Here is a 20,380-nt window from a genome sequence, read left to right on the forward strand (position 1 = left end):
CCCCAGAGCTAATTTAGGATTGATCAGGGTTCTAGAATGTTTGTGCTGGGGGGCCCAGGTCCAGCTTTTGGGAGAACACTGGGCCTCAGGAAGGAGAAGGGACCTGGCCAGGTCCCAGCAGGTTTCCTGCCGGACCCCAGGTCCCCAGGGCCGGGCAGCTTCCCCCAAACCCCGAGGCCACTGTGGGTTGGTGTAGACTCTCTACCCAGACCAGGCCCAGTGAAATAGCTTCTGGGGTCTCTTCTCCAAAGAAGCTGGATTCTTACTGGAAGTGTCTGGGAATAATATTATTATTATTTAACACTCACTGCTGCCCCTAGACATATGGGCAGTTTTCTGGTCCCCGCTGGGGTGTCCACGTGGTCCTAAGGCTTTCGGGTTGTGCAGTCACCTGGGACACCCGGCAGATTCCCCAGCAGAATGTAACACGTGCTTGGCTGTGGGGTCAGTGGCCTGTGGTGGGGTTGGTGCTTTCCCGGAAGACAGGAAATACCTCCGAGGTAACAGACCGTCCCGTCAGCTCCACGATGCTCCGTGTTGTGAGGCAGAAATGATTTCTTTACCAGGCTTACTTGGTTACATCATAATAAATAAACGGTTAAATATTTTCTATTAACAATGCCATCACATAAAATAAAATAAGATAAAAGAAGAAAAATAAAATAATAGCTTCCTGTATCCTTGTGGGTAGCTTGATTCATTGTTATGAGTATTTGCATTTTATCGCCAGACTTTGTCAGAATACGTTTCATTGCCTACCGGTGCCAGGCATGTTCATGCCTGCGGTCTCGTGGCATCTTCACGATCCATCCCTGGGGGGAGGTATTTTTATGTCCATTTTACAGAAGGGGAAACTGAGGCCCAGAGAGGTGCATCGACTGGGGTTTTGAGCCCAGCAGGTGCCTTTGCGCTTTGACCAGGCCAGTCTCAGAGCTGGAGGGATGTGAGGATTTTGTCCAGCTTCTCTCCCCGTGTGTCTGTCCATCCTGGTGCCCAGTGGCCTTGACTGACCACTTACTAGGAAATCTGCCCCTGTAACTCAGTTTGGATAGCCCCCTCCCCCGACCACCTCTGGGAGGGGGGAGGAGGATGTAGGCGGGGTCAGCTTCTCACATGTGCTTCTGAACCTGGGCAGTGCCTTTGTCCTGGTGGGGATGAGCGTGTGCAGTTCCAGAGCATCCTTCTTCAAGGCCGTAGTCGGGGGTGTTTGGCCTGGAGGATTTTGGCCAGATGGGGAGTATAGCGCTGGCCAGGACGGGGCAGGGCTGCAGTTGTTTTCCGTCTCTGCTCTTGCCCCAGGATCTTTGGTCCACGACCCTTGGTCCATGCTTGTGTGTCCTCCAAGTAGGTGGTGCCTGAGCTCTGCCACGTGACTGCTGTGTGTCTTTGGGTGAGCCAGCTGACCTCTCTGGGCCTCAGTTTTCTCATCCTGAAAATGGGGTAATAACACCTCTCCAGTGGCTTTGAGCATTAAATGAGATCATCTGCATAAAGTGCAGGCTGTTGTTACCGACCAGGGTTCTTGGCCTCCTTAATCAACAGAAACTCATCCGAGGCCAGACAAGAAATTCAAGCAAGGCTTCCCTGGGCCCCCTGCTTGCTCACTCGCCGCGGGGGTGGGAGGCAAGCTGGTTCTTTATATGGGGGGCGGGTAGGGGTGTGTCCAGGGGTCGAGCTGGAGGGGTGGCTTGGGGGGTTTGCCCGCCTCTTTGTGGTGGTGTCGTGTGCAGGGGGCATGCGCAGTGCCCTGCTTTTGCTCCCGGCTCTTCAGAAGCGGCAGTTGGGCTTTTTGGTCTGTTTGTATCTTGTTGTCCAGAATATGCCCCAATTGCACACGCACGCAGTTATTTTTAGTCCCTTATAGTTTCTTTGTATTTTGTAGCTGGAGGAGACGTTTGTCCAGGTGCAAGCACGGCAGCACTGCAGCCAAGGGTCCCAGGTCCCCGCCTATCTCACTCTGATGGGCCTTGGTGTACCGTGAGCTGCCCTCATCGTCATTATTGGCAACACCTGTATGTACTTGCTCTGTTCAGATTGGACCCGCGTCATGTGCAGGTTGGAGTCTGCCAGCTCGCTCCCCCTGTCCTGTTGGGACAGCCTGTTCAGGCCCCGCTGTGGATTCCCGCCCCGTCTGGTCTCTGCAGAGCCTCTGGCCTCAGCTGTAAGTGCACCCGGTTTATGTAGGGGCTCCGGATGACGGGGGTGGGGGGGGACCCGGCAGTCCTCCAGGGTACCTGTTGCCCCTGCAGGGGTCATCGGTAGCCTTGGGGGCCCACCTGAGCTCCTCCGCTCCCTGGTGTGTCCGGAAAGTTCCCACGGAGGGTTTCTCAGCGAGGGGCACTCCCCCACCCACTGCCCCGCGGGAGCCCCAGATGGCTGGGCTGCGCGGCGGAAGGTGCTGTTTCGAGCGGACCTTCTTGGCTCTCAGATGATGCTGCTGACACGGATGTGCTCTTGTTCATTTGAAATTTTATCCTGCCATCTTTTATTGAAGAGGGAGGAGAGGACCTGGGAGGTCGGGGTGGAATATTTATTAAGTTAGTCATCCAGTTAAGAGCCCTTTCTGAAAAGCCTGCAAGATGACGGGGCCTTTGGTGTCGGACAAACCAGAGTTCAGTTCCGCTCTGCGGATGCTGCCTGCGTGGCCCACCTGTGTGGCCTCGGGCATCGCCTGATCCTCCGCTGTGTGGGATGGTAACGCCCACCTAATCAGTAACAATTAGACGAAGCTTGTGTCAGCTAACGACCTGCAGAACAAAACACTCCAAAACCTTGGGTAAAACGACCACTGTTTATTTCAGGGCCAGAGAGTAAATATTTCATGCTTCAGGCTGTACGGTCTCTCTACAAAGCAAGAGCAGTCGGGTGAATGGGCATGGCTGTGCCCCGATAAAACGTTATTTAGAGAAACAAGCCGTGGGCTGACTTTGGCCCACAGGCCAATCACTTGCTGACCCCTGGCTTATTTACCTCACAATTTGGAAAGTGGACCATTTGAGTAGGACTCCGATGATTCCTGAGTTCACCTGTGGTCCGCTGGTGGGCAGGCCTCACTCACGTCTCCCGGGTGGGCTGGTTGTTGGCAGGGGTCGGGGGGTAACCGCATCACCCATCTCTCACCCTGCCACGGGCCAGCCTGGCTTGGTCACTGCGTAGTAGTTGCAGGGCTCCCGAGAGCGGCGAGAATGCGTCCCTTTGCTCTGGCCCGTTTGGTTGAAGCGAGCATCATGGCCAAGTCTAGGGTCATTGGGAGAGGACGTCCCCAGGCAGAAGGTCCAGGGAGGCGTGCACCCCGTCTGGGTTTGGTGCAGCCCCGTCTGCAGCTAGGCTTCCCCAGCTGCTGGTCATCATCACCCATCATCACGGGCACCAGTGGAGGGGCCAGCTGGGGTTTCACGCTTTTAGGGGTCACGGGCTCTGTGGTTCAGCTGGCGGGCGTAATTAATATTTTAACTCTGTTTCTGAATAATTTTACACGAGAGCTGTTACGAAGCTCACTCCCACCTGCACTTTTGCCCTCTCTGGTAATGGAGCCGGGGCAGAGGAGAGTTAAGAGTGTTCCGTGGAGGTCAAGGGCCACGGGGACTTCCCACCGGGTCCTGCTTTTGTGAGGAGCGATTTCCCGGAGGCAGAAAGAGGCAGGATGGGGCAGCCGGGCCCCGGCTCTGGTCCCGGCTGGGCCGCTCAGCTGCTGCGGGACCTGGGCCTCGCTTTTCTCTTCGGGAGAATGGGTAGATCAGATGACTGCAGCAGTGGTGTAGACAGCATGGTGGGGAGGTGGTGTACGCGTTCCCGCCGCTCCCCGAGGGCTGTGGAAGGTTGCTGTGACAAAAGTCGAGGATCAGAGAGTTTTTCCCTTTTCTCCTCATTCCTGACAGTGTTGGCATTTTGCCTCGTTTCAGGGTTTTTTCCTCCCTCGCTCTGTAAAGTGGATTCTGAACCCTCGTGAGCGGTTGAGAATGAGACTCTTTTTTATGATTGAGGTGAAATACACAGAACGTAAAGTCAACCATTGAAAACCGTACAGTTCAGTGGCATTTAGTACAAAAAGTGCTAGTTTCCATCACCCCGAAAGGAAGCCCACAGACAGTCCCTTCCAGCCCCTGGCAGCCACCCGTCTGCTTTCTGTCTTTACGGATTTGCCTGCCCTGGACATTTCATGGAAGTGGATCGCACGACATGAGGTCCTTTGCGCTTGGCTTTGTTCACTGAGCAGAATGTTTTTAAGGTTCGTCCACGTTGTAGCCTGTGTCAATGCTTCATTCCTTTTGATGGGTGAATAATACTCCCTTGTACGGATAGAGCGCATTTTGTCTGTCCTTTCTTCTGTTGATGGACCTTGGGTTGTTTCCACTTTTTTTTTTTATTACGTTGGATCTTAGTTTCCCGACCAGGAATCAAACCCGTGTCCCCTGCGTTGGGAGCATGGAATCTTACCGCTGGACCCCCAGGGACGTCCCTGGCTCCACTTTTTGACTGCTGTGTATGATGCTGCTAGGAACGTTCCTGGACCAGTTTGGCAGAATCGGCTTCCTCACTAAGGGGAGGACCTGCAGTGTGGGGCCATTCCCGCTGCCTTTCTGGATGAGAGGGAGGTGGTGACATTTCCTCTGTTTTGGGGTGCCCGTGGGGGGGAGCCACCTGTGCGTGGTCAGTTAATCCTCAGGACTCCAGGTGGCGTCTTCACGCATTCCCATTTCACAGAATTAGCTGGCACGCGATCGGGGGTGGTGGCAGAGCGGGGCTGGAACCAGGCAGATTGACTCTGGGAGCCCTGGTCTTCCAGAGAAGGGCCCGCGGGGCTGGGGCAGCCGGGTCTGTCCAGGGCACAGGCTAGCGCCTCCTGACTCCCAGCCCAGGACACCGGCGCTACTCTGTGCCTGGGGCGTACCCTGGGGGTTACAGAGCTGTTTCAGAACGCTTCACAGTTACGATTTCCATCTCCTTAGAATGATGGGCTGGGCACTGCTAAAAATAGCTGCAGAACGCTGACGGCTAACATTTTAAAGTGGTTCAATAGTTTAGTGATTCTCCATGGGCGACAGGGAGGATCGCTCTGAAGTGGGTGCTTTTAAAGTTTCCTAGAGCCCAGTCACTGCTTGCCTTTTCAACAATTTGAGCTATGTTTCACGTTCCATGCGATCCACACACTTAAAGTGGGTACGGCGGTGTATTTTTAGTGTATTCATGGATTGTACGGCCATCCCCACAGTCAATTTAGGGACATTCTGGTTCCCCCCAAAACAAACCCCGTACCCATTAGCAGTGCCCCCCCATCCCCCCTCCTCTTCCCGGGCCCCGGCAGCCCCTCACCCGCTTTCCGTCTCTGTGGTTGTGCCTATCCGGAGCAGTTTACGTAAATGGAACCGTACAATGTGTGAGGTCCTTTTGTGTCTGCCTTCTTTCACTTACAGCATCGTGCTTTCAGGGTTCATCCACGTGGTAGCGTGTGTCAGTGCATCGTGTCTTTTTGTGGCCGAATAAGATTCCATTGCACGGATGGACCGCGTTTTATTTATCTAGTCATCAGTTGGTGGACATTTAGGTTACTTCCACTGTTTGGCTATTAGGAAGAGGGCTGCTATGAAGATGAGGATACAGGTTTCTGTGTGGACATGTGTTTTTATCTGTTTTAGCTCTACGCCTCGGAGTAGAATCATGCGTCTTGGGTCACATGGCAACTCTCTGTAACCTCTTTTCATTAGTTTCATTTTCCACAAGGTACTTTTTAAAATAAAAGGAAACTATTTTTAAAATAATTGCAATTCTAAGAAATAATACAGAGCTGTCCCCTGTACCCTCTACCCAGTTTGTCCCATGACTAGTATCTTGAAGAACTAAATGGACAACATCTCAGCACAGGGACATTGACAGTGACACGGTCAAGATACAAGTGTTTCCATCAGCACCCGGATCCCTCATGCTGCCCTTTTATAGCCCCACAGACTCCCTCCTACTTCACTTGCTTTTCAACCCCTGGCAACCACTCATCTGTCTTCCATGTCTATAATTTTGTTATTTCAGTAATTATACAGAAGTGGAATCACACAGTAAGTGACTTTCTGGTGTTGGCTTCTCTCTCTGTCATCGAAACTCTGTAGAGATTGTTGCGTATCCGTGGTCCCTGCTTTCTTATGCAGAGTAGGATTCCATGGTGTGTAATGCGTCAGTTTGTCTAACCCGTCACCCTTGGAGGGGCACCTGGGTTGTTTGCAGTTTGGGGTTGTTACGAATAAAGCTGCTATAAACATTAGTTTTCAGGTTTTTGTGTGAACGTGAGCCTTCATTTCTCTGGGATAAATGCCCACGGGTGCAGTTTCTGGGTCGTATGGTAGTTGCATGTTTAGATTTTTAAGAAACAGCTACACGGTTTTCCTACATGGCTGTCCCATTTTGTATTCCCGCCAGTAATGTGACAGTTTGCCCATTTTCTCACAGAATTTTACTGTTTTCTACTTTAGCCACTCTGGTGTGGGGTATGTCCCTGAGGTTTTAATTTGCATTGCTTTAGTGGCTAATGATGTGTTTTTTTAAGATACACTGAAGAAGCATTTAATTAAAAGATTTATAATTTCTTGATGTTTCATTGCACTTTAAAAGGCATTGTGGCTAATGATGTTTTGAACGTCTTTTCATGTGCTCTTTTGTCATCTCGCTATCCTCCTTTGTAAAATGTCTGCATGTCTTTTGTCCCTGTTTTAATTGGATGGTTTGGTTTTTATCCTGTTCAGTTTTGAGAGTTTTTTATATTCTGAACACTAGTCCTCTGTTAGACGTGTGGTTTGCAAACATTTTCTCCCAGTCTGTGATTTGTACTTTTATCTTCTTCTTCACAGAACAAAAGGTTTTAATTTTGATGAGATCCAATTTATTGATTTTTTTTTTCTGTGTGTGGATTGTGATTTTGGCATCCTTTTGGCATTCCTAACCCTAGATCCTGAAGATTTTCTCCTGTGAGAAGTTTTTTTCCAAAGTTTTATAGTTTTACATTTTACATTTAAGTCCATGATCCGTTTTGAGTTGATTTTTTAAAAATTGAACTATGGTTGATTGACAATGTTCTGTTAGTTTCAGGTATACAGCAAAGTGATTTAGTTATACATATATAGATATTTATTCTTTTTCAGATCCTTTTCCATTATAGGTTATTACAAAACATTGAATACAGTTCTCTGCATTATACAGTATGCCTTCGTTGTTTATCTATTTTGTATATAGTAGTGTATCTGTTCATCCTAAACTCCTAATTTATCTCTTCCCCCACCCCTTCCCCCTTTGGTAACCATAGTTTGTTCTCTATGTCTGTGAGTCTGTTTCTGTTTCGTAGATATGTTCATTTGTGTCATATTTTAGATTCCATATGTAAGCGATATCATATGATATTTGTCTTTGACTTACTTCACTTAGTAAGATAATCTCTAGGTCCATGCATGTTGCTGCAAATGGCATCATTTCATTCTTTTTAATGGCTGAGTAATATTCCATTGTATATATGTACCGTATCTTTATCCATTCGTCTGTTGATGGACATGTCCTGGCTATTGTGAATAGTGCTGCAGTGAACATTGGGGTGCACGTGTCTTTTCGAATTAGAGTTTTGCTGGATATATGCCGAGGAGAGGGATTGCTGGGTCACTGTGTAAGGCTCACTTTCATGGCCGTTATTTTGTCTATCAATGTCCAGTTGCTCCAACGCCCTTTGTTGAAGGGGGCCATCCTTCCTCCATTGAGTTGCTTTTATGCCTTTGTCAAAAATCAACTGGGGGACGTCCCTGGTGGTGCAGGGGTTAAGAACCCACCTGTCAACGCAGGGGACATGGGTTCAATCCCTGGTCCCGGAAGATCCCACATGCCACAGAGCAGCTAAGCCCATACGCCGCAACTACTGAGCCTGTGCTCTAGAGCCCGTGAGTCAGAACTACTGAGCCTGCGCTCTAGAGCCTGTGAGTCAGAACTACCGAGCCTGCGAGCCACAACTACTGAAGCCCGTGCACCTAGAGCCCGTGCTCTGCAACAAGAGAAGCCCGGGCACCGCAAAGAAGAGTAGCCCCCTCTTGCTGCAACTAGAGAAAGCACGCGGGCAGCAGCGAAGACCCAAGGCTGCCAAAAATAAATAAATACAAATATAAATAAACTTATAAAGAAAACTCAGCTGGTGTATTTGTGTGGGTCTGTTTCTGGCTCTCTGTTGAGTTCTGTTGATCTGTGTCCGTATCTGTCCTCCATAACCACACAGCCTTGATTACTCTGGCCGTGTACGTCTTGACATTGGGTAAACTGATTGCCCTCACTTTATTCTTTCCCAAATTCGTTTTAGTTATTCTGGTTCCTTTGCTTTCCCATGTAAATTTCAGAATAATATTGTCTATATACACACAAAAAAATCTTGCTGGGATTGTGTTCCACCCAACTCTTCCCAATTTGGGAAGAGTTGACGTCTTGACTGTGTTCCACGATCAGGGTATGTCTCTCCACTTCTTTAGATGTTCTTTGATTTCTTTCACCGATTCGTGTAGACTTCAGTGTACAAGTCTTGTACGTGTTTTGTTAGATTCACACCTAAGTATTTTATTTTTTGAGCAATGGTAAACGGTATTGGATTATAAATTTTGGTGGCCACATGTTCATTGCTAGTATGTGGGGATGCAGTTGACTTTTATATGTCAATCATGTATCTTGTGACCTTGTTCACAACTCATGTATTATTTCTAGGAGGTGTTGTTATGGCGATTCCTTGGGATTTTCTACAATCACGTCATCTACAGATGGGGACACTTTTATTTCTGTCTTCCCAATCTGTATGGTTTTTATTTCCTTTTCTTGCCTTTTGTGCTAGCTAGAACGTCTACCCCTATGGTGAATGAGAATGATGAGAGCAGACATCCTTGCCGTGTTCCTCATCACAAAAGGAAAGCATTTAGTCTTTCCCTGTTTGGAATAATGTTAGCTGATGAGATGAAGTTTTGCAAATGCTCTTGATCAAGATGAAGAATTTCCCCTCTTCCTATTTTTGGGAGAGATGTTGTCACAGATGGATGTTGAATTTTGTCAAATACTTTCTCTGCGTTGATTGCTATGACCGTGTGATTTTCCTTCTTTAGCCTGTTGGTATAGTGTATTACATACATTTATTTTTATTTTTTATTTATTTTTAAAATAGTTATGTATGTACGTATGTGGCTGCATCGTGTCTTATTTGCAGCACACGGGATCTTCGTTGTGGCATGTGGGGTCTTTTGTTGCAGCACGCGGGCTTAGTTGCCCTGCAGCACGTGGGATCTTAGTTCCCTGACCAGGGATTGAACCTGCGTCCCCTGCATTGGAAGGCAGATTCTTAACCACTGGACCACCAGGGAAGTCCCTATAAATTGATTTTTAAAAAAAATATTGAACCAGCCTAGCATTCCAGAAATAAACTCTACTTGTCGTGATATATAATTCTTTTCGTATAATGCTTAATTCTATTTGATAATATTTTATTAAGGATTTTTTACGTCTATCCTTATGAGAGATACTCACCTGTGGTTTTCTTTTTTGTACTCTCTTTGTATGGTTTTAGTATCAGGGTCATATTTGTTCCGCAAAATGGATTGGATTCTATTTTGTGGAAGATACTGTGTAGAATTGATGTTTGTTCTTTGAACATTTCATGGAATTCTTCTGTTTTAGCCGGTTTGTTTTGACATCACTCTCACAAGGGAAGTGTTCCTGCCAGATGGAGGTAGATGTCCAGCTTCCTCAGTTGACCTCTACTGATACCCAAGTGGGGGGGCTCCTGTTATTGCTGGTGGGGGAGGGGACCTGCTCCCCACGTGGTCTCCACTGATACCGTGGTGGGGGGTGGCCTCATTCTTGCTGGTGATGGGGAAAGTCCTGCCTCTCCGTTAGCCCTCTTCTGACCCCAGTCCAGCGGAGTGAGGTGGGGGCGTGAGGGAGGGATGCCAAATGCTTGTGGAAATCCAGGCTCCCCGAATGGAACCAGAGGAGGATTTGTTACAGCTCGGTAGGGAAGAAAGTCCCAGCTTCCACCTCGGTTTACTTGATCCCCCCCAGTGGAGGTTTGGGTGCCTCACGGCAGCCGCACAAGGGGAAGCCCAGGCTCCCCCCTCAGCCTCTGCTGCTATGAGTCAGGGTGGAGGCCACAGTTTTCCTGTGATATCTGGGTCGAGTAGAGCAGTTATTGTCTAAACGTAGTCCTTTTCGTCTGCCATTTTCCTGGCGTTTTGGCTGGAGAGAATAGTCATTCGTTGTGGCTTTTTTTTCCCTGCTTCTACTGGTGTTTCTGGGTTTCTGACTTCTTATCTCCCAGTCTGGGATATGAGGTTCTCTAGCCCGGAGAACCGACCACCGTGCTGTTCCCTGGGTCCCTGGTCCCGGCCCATGCTGCCTTCGCTCTACCTCTCAGAATCTTATGTTTGTTTCCTGTACGACATACTGGGTTTCTCGTGGCTCTTCTTGGGAGGAGTAGGGAAAAGTGCGTCTACTCCATCTTTCCGGAAGCAGAAGCACAGCCCCTGGTTTTCAGCTCAGAGATATCAGGATGCACTTGAAGTTTTAACCTCCGCCTCTTGGGGCCTCCATCTCAGCGGTCCCCAACCTTTTTGGCACCAGGGACTGGTTTCGTATCAGACAGTTTTTCCACGGGTGGGTGGGTGGGGGTGAGGGTTCAAGCAGTAATGTGAGCGATGGGGAGTGGCTGTAACTACAGGTGAAGCGTCACTCGCTTGCCTGCCGCTCACTTCCTGTTGTGCAGCCCGGTTCCTAACAGGCCACGGGCTGATGGGGACCCGTGCGCTATCTGACCATGACCTGGTTGTCTCTTGCAGCTCTGGAAATCTCTCCTGTCTCCATGCCTTGACCCACTGGAGTGCAGACGGTTCCTGTTCCGAGAGACCTTTCTGCGGGGCCCAGTCTGACAGCACCTCTGGTGAGTTGGGACATCTTCTTCTTGTCCTTGTCATCTGCGAGCCTATCTCCATTGCCATGGTGTGGTTCGCCTCCTCCCTTTGGCACTGCGGCCAGAGGATGGTCAGTTCCTCGCAGTCAGGGCCCAGGTGCTTGTGTCAGGGTGGGGAGAGGGTGGGTGGAGTTGCCCTTGGCGCTGGGGGAACAAGCCTGCCGCTTGGTGCCTGGCTAATGTGACCTTGGGGTAATTATTGGGACCGTGGCTGAGGCTCCGGGTCTGGCTCCTTGTCTGTGCTCTGAGATGTCCAGGCTGGACTCAGCCGATGTGGCTAAAGTGGATGATGGGGGAAGTGTTACAGGTGCCCCACCTCCATGTTTGCTTGGATCACGGGACACCTGTCTGTGTCCAGCACAGGGACCACAGAGGGAAGCCCACAGTCTGTGGTTCTGCAGAGCCGAGCTATGCCCTGTGCTCAGAGTCTGGTGCCCAGAGCTTGTTATACGTGCTCCACTGGCATCGTATCATCTGTAACATGTGCTTAAACTTGGCGTTTGCTGAATGTTGCCTAAAGGCTGGGCTTTTACCGTGACTGACCTCATGAAGAAGGGGAAATGATTGCCATTCTCAGGTGAGGGGACAGGCTCCCGACAGTTAGACACGCTGCTCATGGACTACTTGGTCCTGAGAGGCTCCATCCAGCCCTGGCTGTGCACAGCCTGGGCTCTTTCTGGTGCGACACCTGGCTGCCCAGCCTGGCTCCGCGTACTGGGGACCAGAAAGGCAGGTCTGTGAGGTCCACTCCCCGTTGGACACCGTTTCTCAGCCTTTATGAAAAAATATCATTGCCTATCCATGGAGACATTTTGGACCGTTTTTCCAAATTGTCCACCCCAGTGAAATTTTAATACTATGGAAAGGTTGTATATCTGTTCATGTTCTGCTTATATATCTGTGCCTCCTACTTAAAAACACTGAGATCCGTCTCACCTTCCAAGATTCCATTGAGAGTGCATGTCCCGGACTTACAAATACAGCAGGCAGGAGCGGAATGTCGGAGCCACTGCCCCTGCCCTGGTCCTGGTCTCCACTGCTTTTGGGGGTCGCCTCCTAACTGGTTTCCTACCCCCAGCTTCCCAGCTCTGCAGTCCTGCCTGAAATCCAGTTCAGACGCTCTCACTGTCCTTGTTCAAGCCTTTCCGTGTGGTCATGATTCCCTCCATGTGCTCTGAGCTTCTCTGGCCTCTGCTCTTGCCCTCCCCCGGGCGCACACGGTCACTCACCCGGCGAGCGGTGGTGAGGGGGCCCCATGGAGGACCAGCCCCCGCTGTCTCTGCTGAGTGGGCAGAGCCTACAGTCCCCTTGTCCTCTGTTCCTCCCCGACGCTGGATGCTGGCCCCTCGTCGGGAACCCGCGGCTCTGAACCCCACGGTACCTGCTCACTCACTGTGGCTCAGTGGAGAGGTGACAGGTGGATGCACGTGAGATGCGTGACTCTAGTGGAGGATGCGGCAGCCCTTTCTTCTAGAGGCAGAGCAGCCTCAGAGAAGGAGGGTGTCCAGGTTTGAGGGAAGGTCCCGCACTAGGCTGAACCGTACCTACAGCGTCGTCCATAAGGCCTGCCTTTGACGCCCTTGGGATCAGGACCTGGGACTTACTTACCATTCATTATGGTGGCAGCTGGTGGCAGAGCGCTAAGCCCCCATGCAGCATGTTTCTGCATTTGTGGGTCATCCGCCTCAGGCCGGATGGGGGGCTTGTTGGCTCACGACGAGGTCGAACCTCTCTGAGCCTGGGTTTGCACCAAGGCCCTCTGATCTCCTCCAGGTTTCTTCCTGAGAAAGGACACTTGACCATTGGATCTGAGCGTTTGCTTGTCACCATTCCGGCGTCTGAGATAGGGTGCTGCCCGGGCTGGGCCTCCAGCCTCTCCTTAGAGAACTGTTATACTTACATTGGCCCCAAGCGGTGGGAGCATTTGATTTCAGGATCTGTCCCTGTGACCGTGGTCATTGATGTACAAGGCGAAAGAGAAGAGGTTTTCAAACTGGACCGGACGGCCCTTTCGCGCCAGGAGGGGACGTGTTGTAATCTTGGTTTGCCGGCCAGGGCGCTTTTCGCCCACACAGCGGGCTGTCTCCAGGCCAGGGGACCAGGTGTTCATTGGGAGGTTAGGCCTCTCGGCTGGAGGAAGGATGGTGGCCCTTGTGCTGTGGACGGGGAGGGTTTCCATCTCTCGGGAGTGGATCTTCTTGAGCCCAGGAGGTGCTGCGTCCCGGGTGTGGGCGTAGCTGAGGCAGAATTCTCCATCAACCTCAGGTTCATCTGGGCTCTTCATCTCCCTCTCAGCTGCTTCGCCCGCATCCTCAGGTGTCCCACAAAGCGGCCCTGCCCCTCAGCGGCCTCCGGGTGTCCTGGGGCCTCCATTCATCACGGATGCCCCCTGTGTGGGCGCCTCACCGCACCCCTGCCCTGGCTGCATCACCTTACAGGTGAAACATTCATCACTTAATAAACCCGTGTGGATTCTGGGTTTCAGACCTTTCGGGGTGACCCCCTCCTGCTGCCACTCAGAAAAAAATGGAACGTTACCCTTGCGTGGTAATTTAGTGAGTAGCCAGATGTCACGTGATGAGTGGCAGAAGGGTTCCGCTTCAGAGTAACAGAATTAACGTACAGTGTTGTGCATTCTCACCCGTGATTCAATGAATCACAGGTGGAATGAATTCAAAGATTCGGTTTTTGGGAAGTGGTCTTTATTACTGCCTCCAATTATTTTTTCCACTCGTGGGTATAATCACACACCCCCCACTAGGGTGCCGGAGGATTTCTGAGGTTCCAGGTGACTTTCCTGGCGGTGACGTGACACATACAACAGGTTTGGGTGAAGACTCTGTCTTCGGTGATGAGATTCAAGTAATTCTCTCCAAAACTGGGTGCCTAGTGTGTGGTCCTAAATCAGGGCTGGCAGACTATAGCTCACGGACCAAATCCTACCACCATCTGTTTTTGTAAATCCAGTTTTTTTAAATTGTGATAAAATACACGTTGCATAAATGTTTACCATCTTAACCGTTTCTGAGTGGACAGCTCAGGGGCATCAAGTACATTCACATTATTGTGCGACCATCACATCTTCCACCTCCGGAACCTCCCACCTTCCCAAGCTGACACCCTGGCCCCATTCAACACTCGCTCCCCCTCCCGTCCCCCACCCCTGGCCCCAGCATCCTACTTTCTGTCTCTATGGATTTGATGACTCTGGGGACCTCCTGTGAGTGGAATCCTACAGGATTTGTCCTCTTGGGTCTGACTTTTTTCTCTGAACATACTACCCTGAAGGTTCATCCATGCTGTAGCCTCTGTCAGAATTTTCTTCTTTTTTAAGGTCAAATAATCTTCCAGTGTATGGAGATCAAACTTTGTGTATCCATCGACTGTCAACAGACATTTAGGTTGTTTCTTTCCACCTTCGACTGTTGTGATTAATGCTGCTCCGGAAATGGGTGTAAAAATACCAGTTCTTGGGCTTCCCTGGTGGCGCAGTGGTTGAGAGTCCGCCTGCCGATGCAGGGGACACGGGTTCGTGCCCCGGTCTGGGAAGATCCCACATGCCGCGGAGTGGCTGGGCCCGTGAGCCTGCGTGTCCAGAGCCTGTGCTCCGCTACGGGAGAGGCCACAACAGTGAGAGGCCCGTGTACCACAAAAAAAAAAACCAAACAAAACAAAAAAAACCAAACCAGTTCTTTGGGGGATATACCCAGAAGTGGAATTGCTGTGTCACATGGTAATTGTACATGTAACGTTTTGAGGAGTCGCCATACTGTTTTCCACAGTGGCTGCATCATTTTGCACTCCCACCAGCAATGCCAAGGGTTCCAGTTTCTCCACATCCTCACCAATGCGTTTTTCCTGTCTTTTTGATGGTAGTCGTGCTAGTGGTTGTGAAGTAGTATCTCGCTGCAGTTTTGGTTTTCATTTCCCCAGTGATCAGTCACGCTGAGCATCTTTTCATGTCCTTCTTGGCCATGTGTGTGTCTTCTTTGGAGAAATGTCTATTCAAGTCCTCTGCCCATTTTTGAATTGGGTTGCTTGACTTTTGTTATTCAATTGTAGAAGCTCTTTATATATTCTGGATTTTTATCCCTTGCCACATATGTCATTTGCAAATCTTTCCTCCCACTCCGTGGGCTGCCTTTTGTAAGTAAAGTTTTATTGTCATGCAGCCATGCTCGTTCCTTCTTGTATTATCTCTGGCTGCTTTCATGCTACAGAGGCCGAGCTGAGTGGCTGTGACAGAGGCCGTGTGATCTCAGAGCTGAGAATATCTACAGGCTGGCCCTTTACACAGAGTTTGCTGACCCCTGTTCTGAATGATCTCGGCGCATCCAGCGCTGACAGCAGATCAGATGCTGAGAGCTGCTCTCCGTCCACAACCCCGGGGCCGTGAGCGCTCAGCCTGCGGGCCCCTGGCGTCCTCCTGGTCTGAAGGCCTCTGTGTCTTGGTTAAGTTGTGTGGCTTCTTCTTGTGACATCTGCGTAGGAGGTGGGCTCCAGACAGGGGGCTCTTTCCTCCTGGGAGCAGGTGATGTGGCGTTTAGGGACTGCCCCTAACCAGTGACCCCCCCCCCGCAGAGGAAGGCTCATGACGGACCAAGTCAGGACCCTACGGGCTGCCGCTTATGCTGTTCATCCTACTTCCCCTTCGATAGGGCATTCCAGAGATGTAGGCGATGGCCTTCCTTGGGCTTGGATCTGGGCCTTGGGGGCTGTTAGGTCCAGGCAGCCAGAGGGAGGCCCGGGCCGGCGTCGCCCAGGGCATTACGGGAGGGATTAGCTGTTTATGTAAGAGGTCGTGGGCCCCGGGCATGTCCAGCAGCTTCACCACGAAGGGGGGGCGATGCTGTACAAACCGCATGGACGCTGCTTCCAGAGGGGTCCCCCGCAGCCCCCCACATCTCAGATTGCAGTGAGCCGGGGAGTGATGGTGGGCGAGGGGTGTGGACATCGAATGGGGGCCACTGTCTCCAGATGTCTGGCTCCGAAGGGCGGGGCGTCTGCTCTCACCGTCTGCGTGTCGTCTGCAGGACAGAAGCACAGTAGCTTTGCTCTCCACCCAGAGCCCCAACCTGGGTCTGGTATGCAGTCAGTAAACGGGGAGCAGGTGACTGTCCCCTCCCCGGGGCGGTCCCTGTGTAGGCCCAGGCGAGGGTGATGGTACCTCTCTGAGCTTGTGTGAAGGAGGTGGCCCTCTATCACTGTTATCTCCCCAGAGGGACCCAGGAATCTCCAGGAGGAGCGAAGGGTCGCTGTGTGGGGCCGTTGGAAATGGCCCTAAAGGTATCAAGTCCTCATCCCTGGACCACATATGTCACCGTGTACAGTACAGCTTGCAGATGTGATCAAGTTAAGGGTCCTGAGATGGGGCGTTACCCTGGGTGATCTAGTTGGGCCCCTAACACCATCAAGGAGCCTTTACAAGAGGGAGACGGAGGGAGATGTGAACACAGAGGAGACCCCGTGATGACAAAGGCAGGGACTGGGGTGATGCAGCCACGAGCCCCAGGACACCTGGAGCCCTGGAAGCCAGAAGTGGCAGGAAGGACCCTCCCCTGGAGCCTCCGGAGGGCACTAGCCCTGCGACGCCCAGATTTCAGTCCAGTGAACCTGATTCCAGACTTTCGGCCTCCAGGATGGGGAGAGAATACATTTGTGTTGCTCTGAGCTGCCCGGCGTGTGACACTTTGTTATGGCAGCCCCGGGACGCTCATACAGCACGTGGATCTGGATTTGGTTGGGGAACAGGGTCACTTTTCGGTGAGAAGGAGAAGTGTGGGCCTCGCGTGTGGCCGGGGCTTAGATTACCTTGATGGCAGGCCGGTCACCGCGGGAAGACGTGACGGCCTTTACCCAGGTCACCGCGGCCCAGCTGAAACCTTGGGGAGGGGCCTTGGAGCTGGTGTAGGCAGGACTGCCCTCACCCTGTCACTCTCTGCAGGACGTGCCCCCAGATAAGCCGCCAGGAGAGGTGTAGCCTGCTCTGAACGCAGCTCCTGCGGGCCGCGAGCATCTCCCCTCTCAGCCGGGCTGGGGACGTGCTGGCCGGCGTCCCCACGCCGGCTGCACATTGCTGGGCCCCCATGAAGTGCCCCGAGTATTTCACACATTCAGAGTTTCCCTGCACGAACGTACACCTTGAGTGCTTCAGCCTTCTTCCTAGGCCTGGAGGTGAAGGTGGGCACCTGGAGGCCAGCCCACACGCCTCCTGCCTATGGTCTTTCTGGGCGGGTAAATTCCGCTCCGGCTGCCCTAGTATCTTCACCTCTCATCAGGGCAGAGGGAGCGAGGCCCGAGGGGTCGGGCGACTGCCAGGCCACCCCCGCCCCCGACGGCAGCACATGGTTCCACACTGTCCTTGGGTGCATTCCCCGTGCCCGACGGTCCTGTCCCAGCCTCTAGGTTCCCGCCTCTGCTCTGTGCACTACCCTTCCTGGTGCCCGTCCCCTCGGCTGTCGGGAGACCCCACCTCCCGGGAGGCTTCCCTGTCTCCACCTTTGCATGCTCTTTGTGACCCACGGCAGGCCCCTGTGCAGGGCATGATGCAGCTGCACCCTCGGGCATCTCGGTGCCATTGTAGGGATAAGCTCAGCGACCCTGGGTTACCCACTCCTCTCCCTCCGCCCTCTCCCACCACTTTAGACCTGGTTACCCAACGAGGCAGGTGTGGGGGGGGAAGCATCTCCCAGCATCAGGGTGGGTGAGCAGTGGGACCACAAAAGCTGGTACAGGAACGTCCTCGGGCTTCCAGAGCCCCGGGCGGGGTGTGTGATGTTGAGGAGTGTGCGCGGGTCCAGGCGGACCGGAGTGTTCACAGGAGCTGCTGGGTTGCTCTGAGGAATGAGGTGGAGGCTGTGAGTCTAGGGAAAGGGGTGGCGGTCATTGGGCCCATCACGTAGATCCTTCCAAATAGCTTAGACAAGGACCGCGTCATCATCTCGGCAGTAAGAGCCCCTTCATGTGGCATGTGTCAGGCCCTGCAGACAGCACCTGGGCTGCTCACCGACGCTCCCCCTCAAGGGTGAGAACGATCGAGGAATAGCAAGAACTGGGTTTGTTTCCCCAAATGGGTCGTCTCAGTCCTAGCAAAAGGGCCATGTCATTTTGCTTTGACTTTAGAGCCTGGCCTGAGGAACAAGAATTCTTGGGCATCTTGTTGAAATTGCAGATTCTAAGACCTCCTCCAAAGGAAATCCAATTCAGTAGGAATCTGCCTTGTTTGCCTGCTAACCAAATGATTCTGCTGCAGGCCCCATGGGTAAAACTCTGCTTTAATCATTAGGCTAAAATCATTAGGCTACGACCAACCCGTGGGCTGAGAGCACATTTTTGCAGCCACGTGTGGTATTTATCTCTGAGCTTCCTGGCAGCCAGGGAGAAAAGGGAAAGATGGAATAACAGAGTTCTCTTGTCTGATATTAAATTAGTTCCTCTGGAGAGCAGATTTTTCTTAGCACTCTAGCCTAGGAGGAATGTTTTCACATAGTGTTTTCAGTTGTGGTTTTGCCAAAAAAAAGAAAAACCCAAATAGTTTTCAAAAACCATTTGACCTCAGTGAAAGCTGAGGACATAACAACAACATTTTCGAGGTGGACAGTAAGCTGGGGGGTTCAGGTGTGTTGCTGTCTCGTAGATTCAGACGTAGGACTTAAGGAACCATGGTCAGAGGTAACTTTGGCCAAGGGCAAGGCTTTTTGCAGAAGAGAATTCAAAGAGAAGAAAGAAAGAGAATTGAATGACTGTGTGATTGCATTTTATGTGAGATGCCCCAAGCAGGCAAATCTATAGAAACAGGAAGTCATGAGCGGTTGCCAGGGGTGGTGGGGGTGAGGGGTTGGGAGGGGATGGCTGAGAATTGCGGGTTTCTTTCTGAGATAATGAAAGTTGTTTTAATATGGATAGAGGTGATGGTCTGCCCAACTTAATGATTATAGGAGAACCCACTGTATCGTGCCCTCCAATGGATGAGTTGTGTGGCGTGTGAATTACATCTTCACCAAAGTGTTTAAAAACAAAAAATTGATGACGTTAGTGTGTCGCACTGAGCCCAAGGTTGGGTGCCAGGGGTCGGAAGGAGACGACTTGGCCTGATGAAGCCTCGGGGAGCTTCCTTGGGGGTAGGGAAGCTTCTTGGGTTGCAGCATTCCCCGTGATCCCCCCTAAACCATGGCCCTGAGCAGTGGACCGGCCATCAGGTCAGCGGGGCTCCCGCCCTGGCCCGAGGGTCTGAGTTGGACATGGTCTCGTGTCCGAGGATCCCAGGAAACGGGAGGAACGGGCACTGAATTCCATGTTCTCACGTGTTGGTGTCTGTTTCCCGAGACAGTTTTATCTGCAGCCCTGAGGCTGCTGAACCAGCTCTTTGCAGCAGGACTTGCCCGCATCCGGGTGTGGAATGTGGCTTCTCTGGGTGGAGCAGGCTGGGTGTGTCCTGGGTTCTCTCGGCAGAAGCCTGGGTCTCTCCCTTCCGCTGAGCCCGGGGCCAAGTGGGTGGAGATAGCCGATGGAATGAGTTAGAATCTGGTCTCAATGTAGGGCGGAATATACCGAGGCTCGTAGAGACCGGCTTCCTGGTAAGAAAGGAGCTGGATGAGAGAGACTGTAGGTAAAGGGATCATAATGTGAAAATAAATATGTATGTATGTGTTTCAAGTGAAACAAATCGTGTAGCCAAACCAGGAATTTTCTAGGGTGGTGACACTGGGTGTTAACCGCGCTTTCACCGGGGGATGGTTTTATGAGACTGATCCCAAAGGGGCCGTGTTGAGGGAACCCGATTAGGAACCTGGTGTCCAGAGCTCATGGCTGTTTTATCGTCCAGGGGTACACCTGGCAGAGAGGGTCTCATGCAGCCACTAACCAGGAGGGGGCTGATGCTGGCCAGTCGTCCGGTTCTGCTGGAAGGGACAGCGGCCGCATGGCTTTACAACTGCAGGGAGTCACCAACTTGCTGACTTCACCTTTCCTTGTAATTCACCGAAACAAACACGTCAACTTTCTGGTGTATGAGGTGTTCCTATCGCAGACTGTTGGAAAGAAAATTCAAGGTGTTTGGTTGGATGCAAATGGTCCCTTTTTCTTTTTTACCGTTGGCATTTTTATTATATTACGAATTATCACCTGTCTGCCTACGTAGCAAGCCGATGTCTGCAATTTTGCTGTGGTTCCACAGCCATGGATGGGAAAAATAGTGCAATTTACCTGTCTGTCAAGAGCGCAGTTAGGGATGAAGGGAAGGGGTGCTGGTTCCCACGTTCTCTAAATATTTACGCTTCTGTTCATCTTTTATATTTATTCCTTCCACCTGGATGGGCAGGTACACAGTCGCCTTCCAGTGCTAATTCTCCCTGGATGTTTTTAGAGGGAGCGGTTCCGCTAATCAGAGCTGTTTCACAGCCACGAAATGGATTCAAAGTAATA

The 20,380-nt window shown here is 51.6% G+C and overlaps 1 protein-coding gene across 6 annotated transcripts in view; it reads left to right on the forward strand.

Annotated features, from left to right (window-relative positions):
• SHANK2 (SH3 and multiple ankyrin repeat domains 2) overlaps positions 1 to 20,380 on the forward strand; it is a 559,408-nt gene that overhangs the window by 13,903 nt on the left and 525,125 nt on the right. For all 6 annotated transcript variants that reach the window (XM_049713021.1, XM_049713018.1, XM_049713020.1 and 3 more), the window contains exon 2: positions 10,827 to 10,927. The gene's annotated coding sequence lies outside the window, so the exon portion shown is untranslated. The remainder of the gene's footprint in view (positions 1 to 10,826; positions 10,928 to 20,380) is intronic.

Source organism: Orcinus orca, chromosome 8 (assembly GCF_937001465.1).
Source record: "Orcinus orca chromosome 8, mOrcOrc1.1, whole genome shotgun sequence".
NCBI classification, from domain to species: domain Eukaryota; kingdom Metazoa; phylum Chordata; class Mammalia; order Artiodactyla; family Delphinidae; genus Orcinus; species Orcinus orca.